Raw genomic sequence first — 24,131 nt, 5'->3', positions numbered from 1 at the left:
AAAAGAACTTTTTTTCATGTGACCATGGAGTTTCCCACATGCCTTTTGGCCAACTCTAGTCAAGTTTTAATGTGAGTTTTCTTCAACAGTGGCTTTCTCTTTGCCACTCTTCCATAAAGCTTAAACTGGTGAAGAATCCGGGCAACAGTTGTATACAGAGTCTATCCCATCTCAGCTGCTGAAGCTTTTAACTCCTCCAGCGTAGTCATAGGTGTCTTGGCAGCCTCTCCCACAAGTCTTCTTCTCGCATGGTCACTCAGTTACCCATCCCCAAAATGATACTTTTCAATAGCCTTTTTTCCAGTGGGCCGGGTTGGTTTTACTGCCGTAAGGGGTTGTGTACTATGACAGTAAATAGATCATACAGGCTGCGCTTGTCAAGGATAGGCATGAGCACTTATTATATGAGTAGTTTTTTTCTTTACATCTCCCCTCTCTCACACTGCATCACCCAACAGTAAAGCTCCCTGACAGACAGCAGAACAGTAGGCTTAGTTTGGAAGGTCTGTCCATGTCCCTCTGACTGGAAACAGCGGCTAATCACATACAGTAGTCTGTTTTAATGCAGAAGTACCAAATTCACTTCAGGAGTCACTGTAGTGTAATTGTTCATAAATATCTTACTCCAGCATTATTCGCCCACTGATTGATTCCACTGATTCTCAAACCTGAGAGCTGCTCTTGAAGTTGTTTTGTACATTGGCTGATATTTTGCAGAACATTGGATAGCATGGCAACACTGCAAGGCTCGCACTATTCCAGCACACATTTCAGAGCCTTCTGCAACACCCACAGCATGATGTAGACGCACAAACAACAGTCCAGCAGAGTTATGGGGAAGCAGCTGCTCAGACGGAGCTTACTGTCGGAATAACTTTTTATTTTTAACACTGACAGTTCAGTGACAAGAGACCAAATGAGGAGAATGACATGAACTCACAACAAAGCTTGTAAAGGGACACTTTGAAACTGTTGAATCATACGTTCCCACCTCTTGTGAATTATCTAAATGATCCATTTCAACCTTTTTTCCCCAAATTCAGAGCATAAGTAGCCAGAACATTCAATCTAATTATAAAAACAATTCTCACTGTAATACTTTGCAGAACATATGAATATGAAAGTGTTAAATGACAGTTACAGTGTGCTTCACACTGAAGAATCCAGCACTTACGTTGCATCCATTAGGCTTGATTAATATTCTTAACTATGACAATGTGGCAAGCTGTTCAACATTAATCTAAGAAAAACCATGGAGGGGGCTAAAGAAGTGCCATGATATGCATTTCTCCTGCAGTGGTTTGGAGTAAAAGAAAATGAATGAAATCAAACTGGAAGTGAAACATGGTGTAGCCACAGATTTAAAAGAAATGTAGGTCCAGTCAGAGAGTGAAAAACTGTAATTGGAAAATGAGAGGTAGTAGGCGATTATGGTAATTTCAGTAATCTGAGTAAATTGTGAAACCTGTGCCCGTGGTCTCCCCTGAGTCCCTATTTGACTTATTGGAAAATGAGAGAACATGCAAAATATTGATGTTAATTCTTATGCTGGATGAAATCAGAACCCTGCTAGTTGTGGTTTTAAAACAAGCAGACCATGTAATTAAGATAACATTCCCTCTTGTCCTCTTCTACAGACCATGTAGCAATGGCTTTGGTCACAGCTGTTGGCAGGGGGATGTCAGCGCTATGTCAGCTGCTTGGAAATCAACCCCAGGCTGGATAAAACACAGTGAGTGAGTAAACTGCTGCTTCCTTTACGATATAGATATGATAGAGACGGACCAGTGAACCAGTGAAATGATATATGGAAGTCCAAAGTGGGCATAAGTCCAAAGATTTTATTTACTTAGTTTTCTCAAGACAGTCTGGCTGCAAACTGTAGATTCCTTGTGAGATGCCATTTCTGTCAGAGTGGAAGTGCCTTAATTTGCAAACTCACAGTTTTAGATTTCTTTTTTTATTCAAATGTATTCGTAAAAAATTCTGGCAGTTACATTCATGGAATAACTACACTGAAAACTATAGACTAAGCAACATTTTATAAATAAAACGAACACGAAAAAGGTCAGCGGTCTCCTCGCAGGTTATATAGGTTAGATAATCCAACGGGGGCTCACTTAAGCTTGGTTAGCTTTAGCTAAAGCTAACATAGCTACACTAGCTACATTGTTAAAGTCATCACATAAGCCAATGTAGCTAGGTTAGCTTTAGCAACATGAGCTTTAGCCAATGTAGCTAAAATTAATGTAACTATGTTAAAGTAGTGTATGTGGCTAACTTTAGCCTTGTAGCTTTGTTAAATTAGAACCCATGAACCTTGTGAGCTTTAGCTGGAGCTACGTTAGCTACATAACTCATAATCTATGGAGTTTACACAGCTAATGGAGCTACGTAAGCTACATTTGCTACATAAGATTTTTTTCATGGAGGATGAGCTTTTTATTGTAGCAGACTGTCTACTCGGCTTTATTAAATGTGTTTTAATCACGTTTTGCAGGTCAGGTTTTTGACTTTTAACTTTTGGTTTCCTCACCGTTTCCTTAACCCTTTCCCTAACCTAACCGAGAGCTTAATCTGATTTTATTTTGAACGCTTTAGCGTATATTTCTGTTCTGACAGATGTGTCATCTGACTGTAATGTTCTATGAGAGGGGTCATCCAAGAGCTACAGTCTGCAGCCAGACCCCTCTCAGTTTAATCAGGCCAGCACTTAAATGTTCTCAAAAATAAATAAATGAATAAATAAATAAAACAGGAAAAGGTCAAGGATGGCATGTCATGGTCTGTCTGGTACCATGACCAGACAACTGTTGTTTTTTAACATTAACAAAAAATATCCTTTCACTTAACAACAAGCATTGCTTTTAAGACATTCATGGTGAGATGTGTAAATGCCAATATTATCAAGAGATAATGAGAAAAAATAAGTTACACAGGAAAAGTGAGTAAATAAATGTATGGATACATGACCACTTTGGGCCTCTGTACAGATACCATTCAAATTTTTGATATTATTTTTTCAACTAACGCATTCACTGCCTCATTTTATTTTTGTCCAGCCATGAGTTCATAATGTGTACTTCAAAGTAAATATACCTCTGAGTAATTACTTTAAACAACAATAAAACCTCCAGGTTTGTTATCAGCCATGTGTTAATGTTTCACTAAGTCTCAGTCTTTAGACATGTCTAAATTTCATACCGGTTTTAATGTGTATGAATTTACCCTCTTTAGCTGTTAGCCCTGTCGGCTCTTAGGGGAAGAGAGCCGCCATTGCCCACTCAATTCAAGGACAACCAATAGACCTAAAAAACCAAAGAAAATTCTGTTTTCTGAGTGGAGATCAGATCAGCAAACACCTACACAGTCAGAGCAGTAAAGGAGGGGTGGAAGAGGAGGGGAGGCAATGTAAGTTAGCAATTACACCTTTAAATATACAATGGCCATTCATCACTATCAATCATTAGCTGAAATCCAATGTTGTCCATTACAGTAAATCTTTATCTATAGAACACTTTGCCAAACCCAAGTAACAAAGTGCTTCACACACAAAAAACAAAGCAAAGCACATTAAGCAGAGAAGCAAGATAAGCAATTACATGGACAATAAATAAATAAACACCCCCAGTTAGTTGTTTCTAACATTACACATTGGGATAACAGTGGAGGATTACATTTTATTTTTTTTTTAATGCACACAACTGTTGTCTCTAGAAATAAAGAGGAAAAGTAGGTAATCATAGTATGATTAATGTTAGCCTTGCTAGCAGCCTTTGGTTAGAGGCACCGTCTCTGTCAGACATCAGAGATCTGTTTAACTTCTGTTGTTTTAGGTTAGAGTTAAGGTAAGGGTTAGGACACTCATCCCCAAGGTCTGGATTGGGACCCACAGTTGGGTTGCAGGAGATTTCTTTTGGGTTGCCAAAAGAGCTTTCACAAGTGTTTTGCCACAGTATTTAATGAGACATTTAGGCCTACAGTACACATTATGCTTACAAAGAAGACCTATGTGATGGAGTTGAAGTGGCTTCATCCAGGCTTGTAAAGCAGAAAACACCAGGTCAGGGCCAGATTGAGTCTGAAATTAATGTTATCAAAGCTAGTGCAACCAAACAGATGTGGATGGTGCAGAAAGCAGACTTGGTAAGCAGTTACATGCAGAAAACAAGCTGCTGGGTTGTGATAGCTTACACCTTGTTAAAAATGGGTCACCAGAAAAAGTGTGGGAAACACTGGGTTTGGAAACCAAAGTTAAAAACCTACGGTGTATTGCATTCACTTGAAAATTTAAAAAAAAAAAATCCTCCTGTTTTTACAACATATCTATCTCGTAAAAACAGGAATTTATTTATTTTTGAATGTCCTGTTTTATGAGATAGTGACTTGTAAAAACAGGAATTTATTTATTTTTGAATGTCCTGTTTTATGAGATCGTAACTTGTAAAAACAGGAATTTATTTCTCTTTGAATTTCCTGTTTTTACAAGATAGTATCTTGTAAAAACAGGATTCCCCCTGACCCTGTCCTAAAAAAAGGAGTTTTTTTTTTTTTTTATTTTCAAGTGAATGCAATACGTCACCGTTAAAACCTGACCTAATTACAAAATGTTTAATAAAGCTGAGTAAACAGTCTGCTTAGAGGAAAATTCTGCTCTTTTTAAAAAACATTCAAACCCAGGAAATGCAGCTTACATAGCTCTGTAAGCTGCAGAAGCTACAATGCTAATGTAGCTAAAGCTAAGCTATACAAGCTACATAGCTATTTTATCTTTGTAGATTTGCTAGCTTTCACTATGTTTGCTAAAGTTTATGTCAATAAAGAGCATGTGGCTAAAGCTCACATTGCTAAAGCTAACCTGACTCATGTAGTAACATTAATTGCATAGCTAGTGTAGCTATGTTACCTTTAGCTTAAGCTAACAAAACTAAAGCAAGCTACTGTTCAGGTAACTACTTCTAAAATGGGTTCAAACATAATTTAATTCTAGATTAGATGTCTTATCTTTTTTCTCTGTTTCACTGACAAAATTTTATGAAGTCTTTAATGTTTGCAATGTGGTTTTGAGATTAAAGTTCACTTTAAAACACAATTCTTAAACAAACACGTTGCACCAGCAAATGATGGCACTTCCATTCTGACTGAGACGGTATCTCAAATACATTAGACCAGGGACCACCGAGTGCTGCTACAGCCCCAAATAGAGGTCGGTAATTAAGCTTCACAACATCTGACCTGTTTGACAAAGTACAGAGTGAAAGATTACCAAACCAAATAAAATGCACAACAACTGTTACAACTTCACTCTTAAATTTAACCTCTAAACTGATTTTCCACACAGTACACACAACTTAATGTTCTTATCTATACCTTCTATTTCAATGACAGAAGAAAAAACTATCTGGGGAAAGGACAAATTGTCTTGTGTTGTGAAATGAAGTCTTGTAGTGGTGACCAAATCTACAGTAAGGACAAGAGAAGATTTTAAACATGGAATCATGCCTTTGCTGTAGAAATTTTGCAGTCAATCAGTCTGCCAAAAAGACTTTATATAATAAATAGTGAGCCATGACATAAAAAGGAGGAAGTGGACAGAGAGGGACAAACAGGCCCTTGCAGTCACAGAATGAGATGCTAAATTATAAAAGACATGGCACTGCAAGGGGAAAAAAAGAAACATCTGACCACGCTCAAAACAAAACTGAATGACTGCTAAGCAAGAAAACACATCTTGGATGACTGCATTGTGTTTGTTCTCATGTCCTTTACTTCTCATACGAGAGAAAAACACATATAATAGAGTATACATAAAGCTTTGAGAATGGCATACCTGAGGACAGGGAAGGATGACGACAGTAAAGGCCTCTTATACCTGGCAAACATAAAGACTCTTTTGTTGAATATAGATCTCGGGCTATCTTTCACATAGGGTGTGCATTGTTGTAGTCATATTATGATTATTTATAAATTTTGTGATGGGAAACCAATAAAACAAGTATAACTTGTGAAAACAGAAATCAGAGTACATGTTATTGTTGAGTTGCCTTTAAAGCTCTACAAATTCTCTGTGGGCTGTCTTGTGACTGCTTTTGATTTACAACAGCAGCAGGCTTTCAACCCACACTGGAACATAAATTCTCAAAGATAAGATGTTTTGATCAGAGGAAAATTATAATTAGTGCTCTGTGAGAGCAATTATTGTCTCAAGTTTCCCCAATAACTTTTTAAAGAATCCAAATAAGGTGTCTTGTTTCTTCCTGTCTTAGTAGTGAATAAATCTCTCTGTACAACCACAAGATCATGCATATTCGGTTTCCCAGACATAAACAAGAGCAAACTTCAGACAAGTCTTTTTTTTGTTTGTTTGTCAATAATATACTACGTGATATGATGCCATATGATGCAGTACAATACCACTGGATACAATACCATAGGATACAATATGATATGATGCAATACAATGAGATATGATCCAATACAAATTGAAACAATACAATTTGATTTAATACCATACATTTCTATGAGGTTAGGTATCAGTGTATTTCTTTATTCCTTCTCTTCTCTCTGATTGGTGTTGAATTCTCCGTGTTCCCTGTCATTGTGGTTTGAAAAGCCATCACTCTTCGCTGGCTTAACCGCCAGCATACCTTCTCAATCAGCATGCCAGAAACGCTTTGCACACTGCCAACATGATGCTCTTTCATATCACCTGTCATCTGAATATTATAATCCAAAACAGCATCCATTTATCCCCCTCTTCTCTACTGTTGCTTTACATAACAGCTGAGAGTCTATTGCGCTTTTGGTTTCTTAGCATATGCAGTACGTCATGCAAATATTCACATTATCTTTATTATTATTATTTTGACTCATATTTCAAATTCGATTTGAGCTGCTGTATTAAAGGGAATTATGATTTCATGTCTTCCTCATTTTTAAGATAAACACAGAAAACAAGGAAAGTGGGATTAGGGTCAGTGTTTTTTCTGGCAAGCTGTTTTTCTCATTTTTCTGTTTTCTGGAAAAAAAAAACTGAAAAAAAAAAGGAAAAATTAGCCATATTCAATATTTTCCATGTCAGTCACAAAAACGGACAAACAAAGAATATTTTAAAACTAGAAAGGCCTCTGAGAACACAGACCTCCCTCCATTAGCCCTATCTCCCGATAGTAAATAATCCTTTAAAAAATTCCTGGATCCAGACAGTGTTTTGGATCACTCCCAAAATCTAATCAGTTCTTCCTTATGCCATTTCTGACATTTCCTAAAAATTTCATCAAAACCTGTCCACTACTTTTTGAACTAACTAACTATAGTTAACTAACTATAACTAACTAACTAACAAACAAACTCTGCTGATCACATAACCTCCTGGTGGAGGTAAAAATACTTTTTTAAGTTTTCTTTGAAAAAGACAAAAGACTTGAGGAAAAGGAAATCGTGTGACCCAATGGGAAAGGTGAACATTTCAAAATAAAAGCCTCCATGTAAAAATAATAGCCATTCATTATGTTTTACAGTATGATAATAGGCCTAACTGCTCTATATACAATATATGATAAATAATGTAAATTGTGAATGTACTGGTGAATTAATGGAGTATATAATTATAAGGTGGAAAGAAATAAAGGAATAAATAATCAGGGTACCAAAATATAATTTATTTTGAAAGGGCATTTGACCGTATGGAAATCAAGAAATGGAAAGCTTCACTCTTTTTTGGTTTTTGAACAGAAAACAAAACAAAAACAAATAAATGGTGCCAATTTCTTTCTTTTGTGTGTGTGTGTGTGTGTGTGTGTGTGGTGGGGGGGGGGGGGGGGGTGTTCAAACATTAAAACGGGGGCACAAACTTTGAAAAAAATGTTAAATCTAGTTTTATGTTTCAATTATACTTTAGCACCCTGTCCCACATGATTTCCTTTTCCCAAAGTCCTCTATCAAATCAAGAAAACCAAAGAAACTGATCTGAAAAAACAAAAATTGGACCCCTTTAAAAAAAAAAAAAAAGAAAAGATGAAATGGCTGAAATGAAAAAATGGGAACGGCTTGTTCTTTCATTTTTTTTCCCCATTTTTTGTCAAAACAAACAAACAAACCATCAAAAAAAAAAAAACGAGAAGACGGCTCATTTTTCTGGAATAACAAGAGTTTCTCCTGATCTGTGAGGCAGATTTCTAACAGCAGGGGAACTACCAGCACTGATTTTCTGTCAACCATTCTAAAAAACTGACACTTGAATGATTGCATGCTGCGACAAAGGAATTAAACTAGTGTACTGACACACATTCCATGTTAAAGAAATATTTCAACCCTCATATTGTGATTTAATCTAAATTTTTATTAATTTCCCAGTAGTTCACGTTACTGAAGGATATTATCAGGATCACTGTTAGCTATCACTATCAGTCTGTGTTCTGGGGCTTCAATGTTAGCTAAAAGGCATTCATATTTTGATCAAGGTAACACAATATTTGATGTCAGGATTAGATGAATTCTTTTTTTACATACACATTTTACAATCAACTATATTTATCTAAAACCTGATTTCTGGACAACAATATGGTGGCTGGTTAAAACTTAGAGAGTGGCTTGTTTCTTTCAAAGCCACTGGCCACAGTGGCTGGTGATATAAAAAAAAAAGAAAAAGAAAAGGAATATCCAGGACTGTGGCTGAAAATAGTGAAGGCTTTTTCTTGGGAGTGGAGCCTCCAAAATGCCAGTAGCCCAGAGTGACATTAAACCCCCTGTGCATGGTGGGATAGTGGAACTATTATCCTGACAGTTGTAGCTGATCCACACATTGATCTGTAAACATATCAACCATCACCACAAGCTAGTCAGCCAGAACATTTAAATTGCAGCTGTATGACTCCATGAAAAGCCCAGTGTGAGATGTTCTTTATTGTTTCAGCACACTCCAGTTCTGTTGCACTTATACAAGGAAATGTTCCAGCATTAGAAAATGCCAAAGCTTTTGGTTTCACACGGCATGCTTTTGCTTTAAAACTGAATATTCTTTTGTCATACAGAAATAACTTGAATTGTAGAAACCATCAAGATATTTCTTATGAAGAGGCTCTTCCTGGAAAACAAACCACAAAAGGACAGCAGTAGCACGCCTCTCTTTTCATGTGCATTTCTGAGTGCATTCAAAAGTTAAACAATGTGAAGCACCCTCAGGTATCATACACAGGTAGGTTTTCATCTTTCTAAAGCTAGCATTAGAGAAACAGAGCATTTCTACTACTCTTGGTCTATTACTTTCCATTTGTCATAAAAATCATGTTTTCGGCACATGGTTTCTGTTAAACACAGGCAGTATTTGGACCAACTTATCAGAGGAGAGACAACAAGCTTCAGTCCTCCAAACAAGAGCTCTCACTCGTTATTTTCTCATTACTCTCTAATTTCCAGTCACTTGGGAACAATAAAGTGCCTCTTTCAATCAGTCGTCTTGCCTCTTGTTTCCATTCATATATCTTTAGGACGTGAGTCAGCCGGAAGTCCATTCATTTCTATGGGAACCTTCATGACCTCCACTTTTCCTATGAAGCCCTTTCCCTCTGTCATGCCCATTTTTAATAGCTCAGTGCACTTTATATTTACTTTATACAGGGAAATAACACCAACAAAACCTGAAACCAATGTAGAGGAATCCAAACCTGATACACCAGATACTGTTTTTTGTACCCATTTTCAGGTCTGGCACCAACAGTGAAGGTTGAAGCTTTTCAAGATGGATTTACCTGATGACAGATATAGATCCTGGAAAATCAATCCACTTTGCAAGGTTTGAGGAATCCTGTCCTGGCTGAGCAGAAGATCAAGACCTGGAAATTCTGCCCTCAGAAAGATCGGTTTCATTATGAGTGTTGCCCCTTCCTCATTCTGATTGGTCAGTATGGGAGAAGTTAAGAAAAGTTGACTTTTGCTAGTAGCATAGTGACAAGACAGCTGCAATAGGGAGTTTTTGTGCTTCGGATGATGAGCGCTAACACCATTGGACAACATCGGTTTTGTATTGAAATTAAGCGCTGCCAGGCCCTAATGCCCTCGGCCCTAATTCTTGCATGTAGTGAATAGCCCAAAACTGACAAATTAGCCCCTCCTTTATGGACACAGGTAGTTTCTATCAGGTTTCAATAATCTGTAAAGAAATACCGTTCCTTGGGCTGCAAATCTTGGATTTATTGACACATACACCTGTCACATACGTCCTGAAAGTCAAAACCATAAACTACAGAAAACACTGGGCAAAGCCTGAACGATGTCAGACTTTGTGGTAACGCAAGGGGCCTTTGAGTCCAATCTGTGGTGGCCATGATTTTAAAATATGCTGTTTCAGACTAACTTTAGATCAACCCAGTAATAAGACAAAGAAGTGGAGTTGAGATAGATTGTTAACATTTTGATGAAAAAGCTACATTGTGGTGGTTTGCAGTGATATTAGCCATGCCCCTAATTATGCATGACTTAATTTCCTTATTTAAACCAAAATGGACTAGTTATTAAAAAAAAAAAGATTCTCCCCTGTACAGGGTGGCCATGAAGTATAGCTATTCTGACCAGAATCATTCTAATCAAAGCTATTAACAGTTTTATTTCTAATGTAAAAATTGACTTTTTAACATGGGGTTTGTATGCCACCTGTGTTGCTTCTGCAGCAACCCTCTAGTGGACACTCAAAGAACTGCAGTCTTTTGTACATCCACATTGGCGTCATTTTTCAATCAAAAGTGTTGTCACTTCAACAAGGTACTTAAACTGGACTCTGAACTGATCAGTGCTGTCATGATGGGAGTTAAGGCTCTTTGGAGAGATCCAGATTACTTGGCTGAGTTCAGCCAAACGACTCTATTTGGTATCATTTTGGCTAGATCTCAACATTGATATTTTTGCTTGTATTTTTACTTTGTGCTTTGAAATATCTTGTTTCCCCAAAATGCCTTGTCTTGGCCAGATTAAATCTGTTTACTGTCTAGGCTGAGTGAAATCCCTGGTAGAAAGCATTAATGTTACACCATCAACCATGATCTGCTACCATTTGGTGCCTGTAGCAGAGCAGTGTGGGGAAGAGATCATCCCTATTCTTTCAATAAAGTAATAACAACAACAACAACAACAAATAATTCTTATATCGATCACCTACAACAGTGACTCTACAAAACTGACTCATCACTACTGTGCAACCTAGAATCAAACACATATCGGCAATAAAGAGCAATAATCCAAACTGTGTAAAGATGTAAGGAAAGTTTGCAAAGGGAGCAATTAGCATTCAGTTCAGTTACAGCCAAACCATCAAAGGTCCTCTAATCTCTGTTTTGACAGGGGTCTCTGAGGGAGAGAGTGAACATTATCCATGTGAAAGGGGAAGTATACATTTCTAAAATTGACCTTCTAAACTGTTCACATGCAAACAGAACATGTTTACCATTTACTAAAAGAAAAGACAACCCCAGCAGGTCAAATTGATATTCTTGGTAGATTAAACTGCAGACTATTCTCTGAACCCATGCTGCATTGTTTTGTAGCTTGACACCAAAGACATATTTACATGGTTACGTGGCAGTCTTTGATAATACACATAGACACCTCTCTAAAAGTGTAGTGATGACATCTCAAGCTCTTGAATGGCCCACACAGAGCCATGACCTCAACCCCATCGAGCACCTTTGGGATAAACTGTTGAGGACATTGCCAGTCAGGCCTTCTCGTACAACATCAGTGCCTGACCTCATAAATGCTGTACAGAGTGAAAAGGTACAAATTCCCACAAAAACTCCAAAATCTTGTGGAAAGCCTTCAAAGAGGAGTGGAGGCTCTTATGGCTGCAAAGTGGGGCCAGAATTGTTACCTGCTACTTAGTTTATTTCACTTTTGTGCAGTGGCAGGAGATAGACAAGGCCGCCCATAAGGAGGATAAAGGGTAGAGCTTTCTGGGGCCCAGGCAAATGGTGGGTCCATGGGGGTGAGGAAAATCATGGTTCATTTTAAATTATTCTAAGGGAAAAAAAATTAAATAATTGCCACAAGAGTCAAAAAAAAGGAGGAAATTGGCTAAAATGTGCTAAAAGTGTCAAAATCTAGTGGTAAGAAGAAGTGGTGAATAGTGGTTACAAAAAGGTAGAAATGAGTAAAAAGTGGTAAACAGGGTGGGGGTGGAAAACGGTTAAAAAAAAAAAAAAAAACTAAAAAGTGGAAATAGATGAAAGGTGTCAACAATGGGCAAAAACTGGCAAAATGGGTTTAAGGTGGCACCAGTAAGTTAAAGGCAAATTGGGCAAAAGTGTCAAAATGGGTAAAAAGTAGGGGTGTGACAAGACGCTTATCTCATGAGACAAGATCTAGGCCCACGGGACAGGAGATGAGACGAGATTTTACACTTTTTTTATTTTGAAAAAATACATAGGTGGATAACATGTCCTTTATGCGACTGAAAGTCATAATTGCAAAGCATTCAGGTCTATTCAGAAATTTTTTAACTAACTCTTCTTATACTGAATAGGCTATTAATGCTTACACACCATTTATCTTGTCTAACTTTGACTCAAACTGTTGTTTTTAATACTCTTCAAATCAAACCTTTCATTTTAATAGTCTACCACATCTTTATTTTACTACACTATGCACTCATTGCTACAGCTAGGATAATAATAAAAGCATTTGGATGATTTTGAAAATACTTTAAACACTGTTTATGACAGACTGAAATAAAAAGAGCTGCATCAGTAAAATCAAACTATTTCTCATCCTCTTTAAGTACATCCATCATTAAATCACTCAAGGAAGTATTTCTGTTAATAAGACACCAGCTGTAATTTAGAGAAATGGATTATTTCATCATTTTGTGGTCTTTTTTTCTCATATGAGCTTTGACAGTGTTGGACATGACACACAGATGGGCGTGTGTGTTCAGGTGTGTGCGTTGGAGAGCTAGTGTGTCTCTGTTCTGTCTGCTGTCAGACGATAGGCCTGGAGATAGATGCACACCATCTGTTGTAATAAACAGTCAGTGGTAATGTACAGGAAAGGCTAATATTCAATAATGTCATTTAAAAGTAGATCAGACAACAAAATCAGTTGATTGCTAAAAAATTATATCAAGTTAACATCAGGTAAGGAATACACAACAGCATGATTCACTCCTCCCCAGAGAAACTCCATTAATCAAAGATACATCATCTCAGGAACAGTTAGTTTCATAAGTCCACTGACTCTCTGCGTGGTGTTATAAAAGAAATGTGCATCTAGGTAATTAGGGCATATGTGACATCTACCTACACAGAAACTATAATGAACGTCCATTCAAGGTGCCCTCCTACACACCATACGTCAGTGAACCTCCCCACCACCACCCCAGCTCATCAGTTTCAAAGTAAAAAGGCATTTTTCTGCAAGTGTGTAGGTGTTAGTGCACTCCTTCCCATTTCTAATTAAGCACTCTTAACTATTCCTCCAGCGTGTTTACATATCCCAAAACCAACAACAGAAAATCTGATCAACGTTTAATTTTTTCTAAATATGCTTTTCTGCTTTTTACAGTGCTCATGACTACAAACATTTACAAAGAGAAAGAACAGAGGTGATGTCCAAGATGGATCAACAATGATGAAATCACCACCAGAGGGGAAAAACACACAAAACATCACTTTCCTAACTCCAATACTCCTATATATATATATATATATATACATTTTTTATATATATATACATTTTTTAAATTAGTAAGTTAGATTTTTCTATATCATCTTATCTTATCTTATTTTACATCACTACAAAGTGACTTTCATCCCACACTGATGCGGAAACTGCTGCCACGATAACACCTCCATACTACACACAGCATGACTAACTGAGTTATGTCACCTCTGCATTCAAGTAGCACAAAGCCATCAGGAGGAAGCATTCTTACAGTAACATAGACAGTAATGTGTACATGCATTATGACGTTAGACGGGATCATGTTTTATCAAACTATCCCCTACAGCTAACAAATTCACAAACAGACAATCAATGCTTCCAAATAAAACATTATCATGTCGATTATGCATTAAATATGTATTTCTTTGACTGATTTCCATTGTAGCCTGAGCTTTCCCATAATACTTTTGCACTGCACACTTTCTTAGAGGACAAAATCCAAGAGTAAAACCCGTAAAAACATAAAAAAGTCATGTCTATGTCCTTGGCTTCACCTGTATCACCTGTATAATGATGAAAGTTATGTGCATGAAAGTTTAGGTTCTTTGTAGATGATGTCACACAGCAGCAGAAAAATTCCTGATGGGGGCAAGCAGTGATTTCTGCATAGAGCAACGCTACCAGAGAGGCCATATTTTGAGCAATTTCCAACTATGCTAAGCGTTTAAAGTTCGTAAAACAAAAACATTTAGAATTCTTGAGCTACTTTCGTGTCCTAAAAGAAGTGAAATATTGATGCAAAATAAACAAAATAACTCACAGAGAAACAGCAGCAGGCCAGAATCTAAAAAAAAGCCTCCAGCTTCAGCCTGGGCAAGCACTGCCACACAACTCTCATGTATGGTCTGTTTGCACAAAGCAGTCCAGTTTGGTTCAGTGTAGCTTTTTTTTCTTCTTCTCAGCTTATGTCTGTCCAGTCTCACTTGTTCTGACTCTAGACTCTTATCTTCCTTCCTCTGGCTAGACAACTGTAGGAGGTCGGCAGACCTGACAAATTTGTAATATTGATCACCTTCCAGCAGGTAAATCAGTTAAACTGTCGAAAAAATCACTTATTTGTAAAGTGTAGGAACTATATTCAATGTATGTAGATATTTCGGATGATAACTGCAGCACACAGGTCCATTTAGTGCAGCAAAGTACTATCATCTGTTCCCATTCATTCTTAATGGCTGCGTGCTACTCGCTGACCCCCATCAGACATGTGGGATCATGTGATTGCAAACAACCTATTCAGCTTTGACTGAATGAAGCCCAACAAGTTAAAGCAACTTCATGGAGGAATTCAGTCTGGTGCACTCTGGTGCCCACCATCTGCACTGTCATTAACACATACTGAGCCAGATCCTCAAAGGAAACTGCACTGTTTTTCCACATGCTAAACCTGTGCAGGTGAGAGGAGCAGATAGGGTTCAGTGCCCAGAGCGTGTGCAAAGGGTGAATCGACTCAAACTGCTCTGAAAAGCAGACTGCATCCTGGGTGTGCTAATCCCATGTGCAGGCATGCAGAGAAGGGAACAGTCAAAAATTCTGTACAACATTGCTCCTACCTGTCTTTGCAGAAAAGGATACACAACATTGGATTTTTGCTGATATCTGATATGCTGATATTCACAAATATATCTCAGCAGATATCGATACTGATTTATGAATGTAGTTCAGACCTTAAACTTCCCAATGGTCAGGCAGCTGAATACTTTAGTCCATATAGTCTTCATCTTCAGTTTTCCATCTGGTGCATAAAAGAAATGCCTGCCATTATTAACATCATATTGACAATATCCGGCATCACCAGTGCAGTTACTGCAGATAGCAACTCATCCACAGAGATCTGTCTTTAAGCTAAAGTGGTGCAATTTAATGCCATCTAAACTCATAAGCGCTAATAAGTGCCATATATATTGATCTATCTCTCTTTCTCCCTCAATTCAATGTAAACATGCTTTATTAGCATGAAAAGATTATGATGTTTTTTCCAAAGCAGTGGGAATAATTATTTATCATAACAATTTTCCACTTATATCAATTATATTACATACATTATATAGATATACATATTCAACAGAAATATGCAGCACATTTCAGTGCTATTTATCAACATAAAGTTAATTGACTTGACACAATGAAATAGTACAACATGTAAATTTACAGATGAGGTGTAGTCAGGGTGACAGTGTGGGTCCTTCAGGCTGTGGAATGCAGAATTATATTCTCTCTCTCCCTTTCTTTGTACTCAGTTTTTCCTGTGTGTCATTAGCTAAACTTTTTATTTATAACAATGGACCGCGGCGCGAGATGGACTTTTGAATAAAAACCTGCTTTTGAATGAAACGTGTAAAAAAATGAAATAAATTATGAGTCAAACAGCCTGCGGCCGTGTGTGCCCCCTCACATCCTATTAGAAAAGCAATCAATTCTTTGTCTAAAAAAGCATTCCAGCTGACTGTGAGCAGCAGTAGTGAGTTTAAAAATGTCAATTTAAAGGTTACAGAATGAGATCAAACTCAGAGTAGCCCCTCTTACAATCAGATGCAATATAAATACATATATCAATGTTTATTTTTAAAAAAGTGTATGCTTACCCCTTCTTATAGGCAACACAGAGGAAGTTTAATCAAAAGCCAGATTTTTCTGTCCTTTTGGTATTGCTTTTTCTCTGCAAACAGTTCCTGCAGAGTGTCTTGATCATTAATTTACCACATGGATGGTGGAAAAACGGGCACAAAGTAATTGTGCATGCAACTCATTAAACTTTGGGTTATTAAATGCCAGCTAGGAATGAGTAGTAATACTGTATTCAAAGGTAGCCGCGTTATTGCGTCAGTTACAGTTGTAAAGACGCTGCTGTGTAATGAGCACACTTTTCTAATAAATGCATTGTCATTATGTGTCCATTTCCACCAACTGTCCGTGTGTAAGGATGCTCTAAGAGTGATTAAAGAACTCTTTTAAATGATGTTGTGCTAATTTGGCAACGACAATCGCACGCTTGTATACTGGCAAATATATGCTCGCGCACCATGAAGCAGCATTCCTGGCTGGCACCACAGTGTGTTCTTCACTAATCAAACTGTTGAAGCCAAGCTGTTAAACACTTATCACTGGGGGCGCACGGATAGCCTAGCGGGCTATGGTTCTACCCATGTACACGGGCGGCCCGGATCCGAATCTGATCCATGGCCCTTTGCCACATGTCACTCCACTCTCTCTCTCATTTCTCATTTCTAACCACCATCCCCCTCTATGGAATAAAGGCAGGAAAATACCAAAAATAAATCTTTCAAAGAAAAAAAAACACCCACCATTGGCTGTAATGTTATCCAAGAAAATGTGAGTTTAAAAACATTTGAGTTATTCTTTCTGGGCTCTTCTTTATTTAAGTGCAATGCAAGAGCACATAACCAGTAGCCAAAGCCTGCTTCCCTAACAGTGACAAAAATACAGAGGCTTTCTGGGTAAAAAGTAAAATGCCCCCATTTTTTTTTTTTTTTTTTTTTTGATGGTGCGTATGTTTGAGCCAACATTGTTTTGTGGCCCATCTTTACCAAAAACTTACTAACTTCCACAGAGAATCTGTACCCATCTGTAACACAGTATAGCCTAGCTTCCTTGCTGGTGCAACCAGCAAGTCCGTCTCAAAGGAGCAGTGCTCACTGAAACCACTGGAGGCTAATGCCACCACTACTGCTGTGTACCTTATACAACTCAAGCTCAAAAATACTGAAATATTCCTTTAAAACAATTTTTCAACCAAAAATCCCTCCCAGCGCTCCTATAAACCTTGCCTTATAAACATTATTTTCAGACACAAAGCATTTTGATAAAGGATAAAATGAAATGCAGGTGGAGGCGTGCGCTCTACTCACTGTGCACGCAGACAAGTGCCTGTATAATGTGAATTGAACACCTAGAGGTAATACCGTTTACCCTGGTAAAAACTCAGGAAAGGTGTGAGGGTGTTAAAAAATCAATAGGCCTACTCACCAGGCTACTATGCTGGCATTAGGCCCAATCAATTAGTCCTAATCAAATGGTCCTAATGCCAGCATTTGAGAAGTGCTCCTTATAACCTCCGCCAAGGAGGTTATGTGATCGGGAGGGTTTGTTTGTTTGTTAGTTTGTTAGCAACATAACTCAACTCAACATAACTTTTGGGAGTGATCCGGGTCACTGTCTGGATCCAGGAATTTTTTAAAGGATTCTTTACTATTGGGGGATAGGGCTAATGGCGTAGGTCTGCACTATCTGAGTGATTTTGTAGTTTGTTCTGTCTTCTGTCTCATCTTTAATTGTCCTAACTCTGTCTCTTATTTCAGCCTTTGTATCAAACAGTATCAAGATGGGCTAACTGGCTTCTTTTTACCTGAAAGATGATGTATGAACTAGTTCTGTAAAGCCATACACACTATTGTGAGAGAACAACAACAGATGTAAATTCACAGGAAGATTATCATTAAGGTGTTTATTCTCAGGGAGTTGATCATCTTGAAGAGTGAGTTTAAGTAAAAAGATTTAAAACAATGAATTTTGGTACAATTTAAATTTGAAAGTTGCATGTTTAAAGTCACTTTAAATAGTTTATTTTATAAAAGTGGGTTGTTCCAGAGAACATAAAGTCTTCAGTGCACTGTTTGTGGGATCTGCGCTGTCATCCCACTCTCTCTCTCCATATTTCCTGTCTGTCTTCAGCTCCTCTATCTCCAGAAAAAGAGGGTTTGGAAAGGACTGACATAATGCATTACACCACGTGCTGTCTTTTATTTTTGTTCTTCTGAGTTAATAAAAAGTCTTTCCTTACATAGCCTTTTATTAGCTAGTTGTTCTGTGGTCTTATACATCATGTGAATCAAAAATAAATTTAGCAGAAGGCACTGAATGAAACAGATTGTTTTCCAGCAATGCTGGCAGCAGCGCTGTACAAAGCATGCTCTCTCATGTCAGAGATTGGATGTATGCTTCTTGATTATTATGATGGCTGCAGGCGAGCATGGAATAGCAGCAGCCTTGGATGTTTCAATTTGCAGACCTGAACTTAATATACACATATATAGTATATCTCCGCCAAATAATCATATAGCAAATTCTGTCACATGGATGTCAAGCAGATTCAGTCCTTTCAAAAAAAAAAAAAAAAAATACACACATGGATTGACTGCTCAGTCTGAAATTCTCGTATTTATATCACTTCAGAGCTTGAGCACTTATATCAGACAATAAAAAGCCTTGAAAATCCTTGAGGGCAGTTTCAATTTCAAGCAGTGATTTTGCTATAAAAATGCTCCTTTTGTGTTGAGTAAGCAGCATAAAAGCTCAGCAGATCAATTAGAAGAATCAAACTGACATCTTCTTCCTGCAAGCATCAGCTAATCAAGTAGAGTGCATCTGGAAAATGAAAACTAAAGCATGACTTAAACATTTCACTTTAGTTCTCTACAACAGCTGCTAAAGTGTTTGGCTTATTATTCTGACAAGTTCAATGCCTTTTATGTAGTTAGCATATCAGCAGCCGGCTCCATTTGAAGTGCCAGTGGCTAATTATGCAATGTAAGATCATGATTACTAACATATGAAAGACACGTACAGTGTGACAAGTCTGCCTGTGATGCAACAGCGGAGCGCTTCAGACTGCAGCTCTTCACATTTCAAAGGAAGAGTTCATATTTGGGGGAGCCCTCCAGGAGACATTTGATTGTCCCGATTTGTGTTTTATAAGGGTCTTCATCACAAACAGTCACACAGTCGGAGCAAAACTCCATCCTCCCCCACTCCTCTTACTGGAGCAGCAGCAGTCCAAGACTTACGTGATAAGGAGCCACTTTGTGGCACTAAAACAAACATGTTTAAGATTTTAGACAGATATAAATAATGGCTCAAACTTCAGCTACATTTATACTTATATGCTGACTCAACAATGCATGCTGTTTAAATGTTGAAGTGTATACATCAGCGTGAGAAGGCTGTTATGTCATGGTTAATGCAGCCCACATGACAAATTCCAGCTAACTTTCACTCAGTTATCTGTACTTTACTGTCCTCTACAACAGTGATTCTCAACTGGTGGGTTGGATCAAAAGTGGGTTTCCAAGTTGGGTCCCCAGTTTGCTGGAAAAAATGTGGCAAAAGTCCATGATGTATGGAAGCCCAAAGAGAAAATACAGTATATCCATAAATTTTTCAAATGTTTTTCTGTGATGACGAGTATTTTTCTTTTTGTCTATTTCTCAAGATTTTGATTTAATTATCTTCTTTTGCCTGCAGAACAAAGGTGGTTTTGCTAGGTAAATAAGGGGAGTCCTAGAGAAACTACCTAGTGTATTTGGTATTTTGGGAAAAAGAGCAATTCTTTCTGCAATTATTTGCTTCATAAACATGCTTGTTTTGTCCTCTCTCTCTCTTTCTTTGATAACGTAGGGCCCTAGCTGCTCTTTATATAAGAATTTGATTGGTTGAACATTTTAAAAAATGTGCGCGTTGACTTCTCATAAGGGGGTGGATGCCGCACCAGTTGAGAACCACTGCTCTGCAACACACATGTGCTCTATAAATGCTTCGGATGAATACAAAGACATCACCAGAACCATCTCAAGCCTTGTAGAACAATCAGACAATTGCCTGCTGCTGCACTTAGAAGCAAAGGCAGCACATGTGCATGTGTAGTAAAAATCATGTTAGAAGTTCAGCTGCTTTTAAGGCACTTTGAAACTTGTTTTGTTAGAAGGTTCAACATAAATTACAGTCATTATTTGCCTTATGATGCTATGTGCAGTCATAACATAGAGATAAAACCTGATTTGTGCAAGCACACAAAGAAGGTCAGCACTGTCATAGTAAACAGTGAAACTAAAGCCAAGATAAATGCAACAAGATCCTCACTGCAGAGCTTTGCAAGCTTGGTTTTCAAACTAAGACAAGCATACTTTTAAAAAACTCAAGAAAGCACACAAGAAGAAAAAAAAGACAAGTAAAGAGGGCAAAAAACCCCCCACTTAATTAAGCACTTTTTTCTTACCTTAGTGATGAGAGAGGATGCCAGAGATGGCAGGGGATCATGGGTTTTAAGTCCGGTCCAGAGCCGAGCTGGTCAACCCTTCACCCATGTGGCAGCAACACACCCCGAGCAGCGCAGTTTAAAAAGCAGACGTGCCGGTGTACGCACTCAGCTCTGTGAGCGAGAGGATCCACGAGCAGCTGAGCTCAGGGGAGATCCAAGAGGCGACAGATCGAGGCAGACGTGCTGCTGGTTTCTGCTCTTCTCTCTCTCTGTCAGCCCTACAGCCCCCTCTCTCTCTCTCTCTCTCTGCCTCTCTCTCTCTCTCAGTCCCCTTCTCTCCGCTCTATTCTCTCTCTCCACTTAAATCTCCTTCTTGTACATGTCCATTCCCCACTCTCTGCCCCCTCCTCTCTCTGTGTGTCTCTCTCCCACACACTTTTGCACCTAAATCAATCTGATCCTGACTTATTTTCTTTACACAGCATGCTCCCAGAGTAGCATGCACATGATCTATAAAATGGTTTCAGCACTTTAACAACATTTTTAATGCTTTGAATTTCATGTTTGGCCCATAGTTCTCCTTTTACTCTCACAGTTTGAGCCTCACCTATTGACAGAGATGCTTATGCTCTCTAAACAGTATTACACCCTGTGGCAAAATGCTCAATCAAGCCTTTATATTGATTTTAACTGTTGGAATCATGGCGAAGAAGGATTGAGGTAAGAGATGACAGTGAAGAGGTAGAAGGATAATGACACTATACCAAATGGATATCTGGATGTGGAGAGGTCTGCAGGGTGGGGTTGAGGCCGGGGCATAGGTGTCTTTGAAGTGCAAATGGAAGCAAAATGTCATGGTTAATATTCGCAAGTTAGTCCAGCTGTTATTTTTTGTTTTATTTCACCAGCGAACACACATGGTGTGTATCTGCATTCCATAGTTCATACGAAAGTGTTTTTCTGTTACACTGGAGGATCTGCTGGGAGCTTCATTCATATAGAAAACAGAAACAAAGGAGTCCACATCTGTCTTCATTCTGTGGCTGCACACAAAGGAAATGGATGCGTGTGCAATGGCGAGGAATTCAATTCATGAACACTGCATTATAAAGTAGTACTCGTGCATCCATTCATGTGCATGTTTGAATGCAGGGATGTGTCTTCATTCAGTACAAGTGGAATAAGTGAAAGAGAGGTGGGAAAATGGAAGTGGGGGCGAAGCCAGTTAACATTCATTTACCCCCATTTGATCTGGAGCATATTTTAGTTCAGAGTTTATTTTTTCAGGTGTGCAGGGACCCCCCCCCCCCCATCTCTCTGCAACCTTTTTGAGTCATCTTGCCTTTTCATCACCTGCTTGTATTTGGGCATGCTACCTTGAAGCCAGCTTGAATCAGCAGTTAACTGGTAAAAGGACAGAAAAGACACCTGGCTCCCTTCTCTCAGCCCACATATGCATAAGGCAACTCAAGGAGAGAGGATATCAGATCAAAACACAATATGTCTTTTTTTCTTTGGTTTGCAGTTACTTTTCTGACATGGAGGTCATGTTTTAAGACTCCTGAGATTAAATCTTGGCATTCGGTCTTGATGTATGATGTGATCGGGGACACTCTGGTATTGCTTTACATGTAATGTAAGTGCACTTTTGGCTACTGTTTTTCTCTTAAAAGGGATATGTCCATCAAATTTGTTGGAGCAAATCCCATTCCAATAACAGTTGGTGTCTAGTGAATCTGTGGTCTAGTCCACACATGGGCCAAAGGAAAACAGAGTCTTGCCCTATCTACAGCAACACGTCTTTCTACGATGTTTTTTAAGCGAATGTTCTCAGTTGATCCCGGTGGTGGTGTAAGGTTCTGGTGCTGCCCCTTTTAAGAGGAGACCTTCTGTGTGAAGATACAGGAAAAATAAAGAACTGCAGGCTGTAGTTCAAAAAGTTTTGTTGGGACATGAGCAGGAAGCTTCTTCATTCCTTTTATGTAACACTGAGAGGAATGGAGAAAGATTTTTTTCTATAACATTAATTTTATCGTGACATGCCGCTGGTTAAAAATCAGAGGGGTTTAAACAACATTTTTTAGCCTTCTTGGCTTGTGGCTGTGACTTTACATGGCAAAATTAATCAAAGTTGAGCAAATACATACTTAAAAATAGAATTATACCTTATCAATACCCGTAAGCAGAACAAAATAATACTTGGAGATTTCTGGAATCGACTGCATCAAGACTAAACATAACTTGACACAAAGACATAGCCATGGATCTTTCTTTCAGTATATAAATGTGCGTCTAAGTAGCATCCAATGCTATCTTAAATAAGGTGAAAGATCCTGTAATTTACAAAGTAAAAGGAACATTGTGCTCAGAATCCTACACAGGCATGCACTGGAGATGAGACTGGCTTGCCTGAGGAAAAGAGATGACTCTCAAGCAAATACCTCATCAGTCAAACACTGTCACAGAGTTGAAAAGTGGAATTGTTCAACAATAAAATGATTCATAGTTTGTTCCTCCGATTCGAAAGTGTGCTGCCTTTGTTGTGTAAGTCTGTAGGAAAAAAAAAACACGATTACTCTGTGGAAGATACACAAAAAAACTGTGAATCCCATTTGGTCTGTTCTCAATAAGGGAAGAGATGAAAAGGAAAATACGCTTGAAAAAAGTTTTTACTTTAGCAAGGCCTTTTTAAAAGTGTTAGTGTTTGGCATCAAGGCTTGGGTGATGTAGAGAGTGAAGTAGCTCAGTCAGTCAGAAAATCATTTAACTGCTGTGACATTTTTGTTAATTAAAGGTACAGTATGCAACATTCTCAAGATGAATTGTCTATAATACAATCAGGAGAGACTTAATTCAAGTTTGACAATATCTTATTTTACAAATTTTGAGAGAAAAAGAGAAATGTGCAACGCCTTTGGGGATTAGACCCTATCATGATGACTTCATGTCCTTGAAGGGGTGGTGGGGCAAACGGCAGGAACAGGTAACCCCCTTTGGAGTCTAGATGCTGGTGGTGTTCATGAGGATTGCAGGATCAGATTAGGAGTAGACTTCTGAGAAGCTGGACCAGGAAACCAATGAGGTGGCTTGGAGAAGTCTGCAGGATGAGATGAGCAGAAGACGCGTGAGGATCTGGACAAGATGCCGATGAACTGAATGGAGGTGGCTGGGGTGGAGGAGTTTGTAGCTGACCGTAAAGGAGAGGACAACAGATTTAAAATATAACAGGTGCATGATGACTGGTCAAACAAGGTTATGGCAGCATCTGATTAGCTCAGTACTTAATAGTCAACGGCCATAATCAGCTGATAACCAAAGTGAGAAGAAAGAAAGAATGGAAGAAGGGAGTCGAGCTTGACTAAGGAATGAGTAACACAGTCTTCCTGCTTGCACTTCCACTTCCATTTTGTTGTAAAGTGAAGAACATTGGTTA

General features: G+C 38.4%; 1 protein-coding gene across 1 annotated transcript in view; it reads right to left on the bottom strand.

Annotated features, from left to right (window-relative positions):
- opn7b (opsin 7, group member b) overlaps positions 1-20,936 on the bottom strand; it is a 102,649-nt gene extending 81,713 nt beyond the window's left edge. Inside the window, exon 1 of the mRNA XM_041799706.1 lies at positions 20,717-20,936. The gene's annotated coding sequence lies outside the window, so the exon portion shown is untranslated. The remainder of the gene's footprint in view (positions 1-20,716) is intronic.
- Between the last annotated feature and the right edge of the window lie 3,195 nt (positions 20,937-24,131).

Source organism: Cheilinus undulatus, linkage group 11 (genome assembly GCF_018320785.1).
Source record: "Cheilinus undulatus linkage group 11, ASM1832078v1, whole genome shotgun sequence".
Lineage (NCBI taxonomy): Eukaryota > Metazoa > Chordata > Actinopteri > Labriformes > Labridae > Cheilinus > Cheilinus undulatus.
The sequence above is the reverse complement of the archived record's forward strand: the minus strand, read 5'-3'. Positions and strand labels throughout refer to the sequence as shown.